The sequence below is a fragment of the Seriola dumerili genome, unplaced genomic scaffold, assembly GCF_002260705.1.
Source record: "Seriola dumerili isolate Sdu_G_001 unplaced genomic scaffold, Sdu_1.0 BDQW01000449.1, whole genome shotgun sequence".
Taxonomy (NCBI): domain Eukaryota; kingdom Metazoa; phylum Chordata; class Actinopteri; order Carangiformes; family Carangidae; genus Seriola; species Seriola dumerili.
The window spans coordinates 5,963,044-5,968,675 of record NW_019174704.1 but is presented as its reverse complement, the minus strand read 5'-3'; positions in this window follow the sequence as shown (position 1 = coordinate 5,968,675).

Sequence of the window (5,632 nt, the reverse complement as noted above, 5' to 3'; positions counted from 1 at the left end):
AATGCTGATGTTTAGCTGGTGTAAGGTGCATGCTAACAATTGCTAATTAGCGCTAAACAGAAAGCACAGCTGAGGATGATGGGAGTTATAATTTGACCTCACTAGTCAGTTGTGGAAAGTAACAATACATTTACTTAAGTAATGTACTTACAGTTTTGATGTGTGTGTATTTTTCTTTAGTATTTATATTTTCTACTATACTTTTCCCACTTCAACTCAGCGGCAAATATTGTACTGTAAAGTTAGTTAGTTTGCAGATTCAGATAATACAAAACAAAATCAACAAAAGAATCATAAAATTATGTAATATAATAGGTTAAGACAAAGTAAGACGTTAACAAGCAAACAGTTAGAATTAGCCCCACTTGATAAGCTGCAACAATAAAGTGATGTACACATAAATGCATCAATAATTATAATCCAATAGTATAATATACAATATTTTGTAATGGGCCATTGTGCAGTTTGAGTACTTTTACTAGTATATTTTGATATTAATACTTTCTTTCGTCTTTGATTTGTAACATTTACCACATACCATCGCAATCAGTCCAATAGTTGTTGAGAGATTTCACTGAAAACAAAACATGCCAGCCTCATGGTGCATGGCATTATAAAAGTCACAGGATCAACAAAGTCATTAGGATTCATCAACATCAATTTTGTTTTCCATCCTGTAATTATTTAGATATTTCACTTTGGACCAAAGTGAGAACCAGACCGAAAGTAAAACAATTCATTTTAGTGACATTGCTCTTGGGATGTAAGTGCGACTGACCCATCATTTTTTTTAAGTATTGAGTGAAAGCACTTGTTACTGTGATCTGTTTATTTTTTGACATAGAAGTTGCCCATATTTTAATCAATTCATTTATAAACTAACAAGCTAATCCATTCATTCATTGACTCACACACTCATGTTTCGCCTGTCTCCCCCTCTAGTGGCCCATTAAGAGGCGCGCCAACAGACACACTGAGCTATTCATCCTCTCTGGACTGTGTCGCTTGTTTTGCTCATCACTGTCCCTCCCTCCATCATTGTGGCATCACATTGATGCTGCTGTCTCCTGAACATCACAGCCATCAGAGCAACATGGGGCGTGCTCCAAGTCACCTTGAACCCTCCACCTGTTCAAATGTTGTCATTTTTTTCCCTTCAGTGGGTATTTCATCGTGTCCTCCAAGTCAGTTCCATCTTAAAAGTGCATCAGAGCAGCCGGGTTTGAAGTGCCTTGCTCAAGGTCATGTTGACAGTTAGTGTTGAGGGAGGCGACAGCATGTCTCCTTCACTTCCTGCACTCAGATTTACCAGCTTGCCAGGGGATTTAAACTGATGGCTTTCCAGTTTCAAGTCTATTCCCAGAGACTACTGCTGCTGCAGTGACTCTAAAAAATGCTGAAGTGGGTTTGGAGAACTACAGTGGTGGATAAATCTCGACTGCTGTGATGAAGGCTTTTTCACTGCATCCCCAGTGTCTCATTATTTCATCATTTCAACTTAAAAAAATTGGAAGAGACAGCAATTAGGGTAATGAAGAAGAGTCAAATTCTTTGTTTGGCCTCTTAGGTTTTGGGAGTCATCATCAGTTGTCTGAAAAATTTTATTTGAGACTCAATAGTTTTGCTGTGGTGGACAACACCAGATGGAGTCACATTCACTTTTCATTTTACGAGCTTGATTAATGTGTTGATAAAACAATGAACAAAAGCCTTTATTTGATGCCACAGTGATCACCACAATCCCACTAACACATCCTAAAGATGTCAAAAATGGGCCTCATTTATGTTAAGTTCACTGAATTATACAATGACAGATTTATTTATGAGACTCCAGTGCTTGCGTTCTATATACAAAGCCCTGCTTGGCTTCACAGTCATTCTGCAGTCCCACTGTGTTCCTGGATGTCCACCTGTCTCTCAGTGGCTCGACCACTCTGGGCCTGTCTGCCAGCTTGTGGACATCTGTTTACTTCCTCCTCCATCAGTCGTCATGGCTGCAAACCCCCCCTCTGCTACCGCCACCAGACCCCTCCCCTCCCCTCGCCGGCCGGCCTTCTCCACCCCTCTCTCGTGTTTCCCCCAGACACCAGCTGTGAACCACTTATGCTTATCCTGCAGTCCACCTAGTCTTGTCATATCGACAGCACAGCACTCTTTCTGAAACTGTCACTGCACTTTGCTGTGTGTACTGGTTTGCTGCTGCCAGAGACACCTCATCTAAATACGCACACTGAGACCGGGTACATTGAGATTTATATGCAACAAAGTAGGAATGGGAAATTGTACATATGACTGAATGGCAGAGAGACTGGCAAATGCAGATTTGAACACATCCATTGTATCTGTTTTGTATCCTACTTACTTTGAATATTAAAAACATACAATTTGTAGTTTACATGTTGGGTTGATTTACATTTTATAATGTTTTGCATGTTTCTAAATTGATATCAGTGTAGGAAGAAACAGAAATGGTACATTATTTATCATGTGCCTGTTGCCGCGGAAACCCTGGCTGACCTTCGCCTATGCTGCAGGCTGTGCAGTGAAGTGAGTTTTACTTCAGTAGATTCAGTCGAAATAACAGGCATTAAAAGCAAGTCATCAGTAACAGGAAAAGGGAAAATGGTGACTAAGCTGCTCCACCTAATATCCTCACATTTGCGAGGCAGAATTGAAATAACTTCACATTGTTCACATTCTTCACATCGTTATTATTGGGGCTTTTTATTTGATGGTAAAGAACGTGTACGTGAAGTGGGCTGAGGTCGTGTCAGTTTGCTCATGTTGAATAATTTCAGCATAGTGGGACTTTAAGACGCTGGTATACTTATTTAAAGTACCAGCAGTAAAACCTTACTCTCTTTATATTGTACTTAATTTACAGATGTACAAAAGCTTTGAAAGGCAGAAGACGTGTCTATATGTGGATCGTCACATAGTTGAAGCGTAGGCCGGGATTGGTTGTACTTATAGGTATTTTAAATCACATTTTAGCAGATAGGGTGATAGGGTTTTTTGTATACTGTATGACGTTTTGTGTGTTATTGGGAAGTATCCATTTCCAGCGATTTTATAGGCAAAACAGTGGTGAAACATGAGTAGACCATAAGGCAAATGATATCTAATGTATTCAGTGTGACACACTTCCTCCTAAACTCTTGGTTGGTGTAACTGTCAGTGGGACCGAACAATACGTGAACAGATATGAAGAGGCCTTCTTTCTTTAAATCATATCCAAGACAACAGACAGAAAAATGCCTCCAATTCTAACAAAGCATTTTAGTGGCCATCTCATAGCCAAAGAAGTAATCACCGTATGTGACCAGATTTGGAAAGTCGCTGAGTACATGTTCACTTTTGGCATGAGACACTATGTGACACAGCACCCAACTGAGAGCCAAGTATCCAAATCTGCTCCTCGTCCCATATGCCCTCTCCCGACCCCCCCACCCCACCCTTATAAACTACCTCCTGCACTGACACTTTCTTCCCCCTCCCCTCCGTCAGACAGACAGTGGACAGCAGCCCTTGGGGAGCTCACTGAGGGAGGTGTGGAGCAGCCAGTGATCAGAGTGAATTAGAGTTATGCTTGACATGCAAAGGAGAGGCTGCAGAATGTGACAACAGCTGAGTTTTAAAGTGAAGCTTTTCTGCCTGAGGGGAGAGGAATAGACGACAAAGAGAGTGCAGCCTGCTGTGAGAAGAGTCAACTCCTTTTGTTGGCTCTTTAAAAACAGAGACCTGTTACCCATTGGTCTTCTCATTTAAAGCTGCTAAGTGATGTCTTCAGTGTCAAAGTAGAGCAATTAATTAATGAAAGTATAAATCATCTCTTTTCTTAACTCTAAATTCATTTTTATCCTACTTTTTAATTTTTTTTTGTTATATATATTATGACCAGTTCGTCATGTCAGATTTAATATGCTAACTTGCTAAACTTGGTTTTAAATCTAATTCTCAATCTGCAAGATCTGATTTGATTTGTGTTAAACAGATTCTGACACTGATTTTCAATCCACAAGATGCACTGAGCGTTACGGATGTTTGCGATGCTTGGTTCTAATTCTGAATCCAAAATATGATGGGATTTATGAAGAAAATATCCCAGGATCTGAGAGCCAATATCAGCAGAAGAGGGAATAAAGAATTCAACTTTAGTGGCATGAAAATCTGTGTCCTCTGAAACTGTCATTTTGAATTTCGAGATTCTGAGGAGCAAATAAGTATTTCATATCAGAGTAGGCTTGTAAAATTATTTTTTATATCGCAGAGTATATCAAAAAAAACATTTCTAGTTCATGTGCATGTTCAGTGAAGTGAAATGGATCTAATTCTTAAAAAAAACACATACTGTCATCTTGTATTTGCCCTTAAGCCAGTCCTGTTCAAGTATTATAGAGTTTTAAAGATGAACTTTATTCAACCTTATACATCTGTACTGTGGCCCAGTTTTGAGGCCCAGAGGTAATTTCTGTTCAAGGAATTTGTTCATTTGTTTGGTGATGCTTGGCCTGATGTTACGTTTGTGTTTTCCTTGGCACATTTTAGCCCGTTGGGAGTATCATGTGACACCTCTGAAGTCCTACATCTCACCTTTCCCCGATGTTTGACACTGACTATGGAGCCCGCAGCAGCCATGACAGAGCTTTCAGTGAAATTGATACCACACTACAATAACTAGCACACAGCCTTTTTATTCAAATCGGCTACAGAGTCACAAGGTTGAGAAAAGTTTACATCCCTGTCTTGTAATTTAATATGACATCACTGTGAAACAGTGACTGATGTTGGCTTTATACTAAGGTATTTTGGTTTCCTCAGTGTGACAGTCCCTGCCTGCAAAGACCTTTAAAATGACAGTCTTATTCATATGGTGACATCACTTTGGTGCATCTACTACTGAAACTGCCTTATAAGTTCATGCAAAACCAACCACAGACATTTGTTCCCCTGAGGGCTGCAAATGGGAAATTACTAGACCGAGTGCAACAACTTGCAACAGGCAATATTTTCAGACTGCAGTGTGATGTTCTGCCAAATGCAACAGTAAGAAAGTGGACTGAGTATACATGTATGTGGGTACCTGACAATGAAACACTCGGTTAAGTGAAGCAGAAAGGGAAGGCAAACACTAGCACAGAGGTATTCAAGCTTCAATCTACTACCAACAAAGAGCTCCAACAGACCGAAAGCATCAAACTGTGGTTTGTCTCAAAGGGACACACTCGTGATGATTTTGACTCAGTTGACTGCATGGACACACACAGGAAGCCACAATCTTGTAGGGTGATGAGAAAATAAAATCAGGACCTGAAATCAGGAATTCCTGGAGAATTCCAGGGAATGAGATGTACTTTCACTTCCTGACAGAAAGTAGAAGTGCCTCATGCAGTTACCACTGTATCATGAGATCTCAAAGAGGGATCTTTCATCTCTCATCCATACTTGTAAATAATATCCTCATTTAATTCATGCAAGCGTTTATCATTCATGTACCTATGGTGAGACTGAGGCCGGCTCCACCCCAGCCCACACTGACCGGTACCTCCACTGTTTCCACTGTGGGCGGGTCCGCCGCTCGTTTGGCTTTAGGACCCAGTGGCTCCTCCAGTGAGGCAGGCAGCGGCTCGGC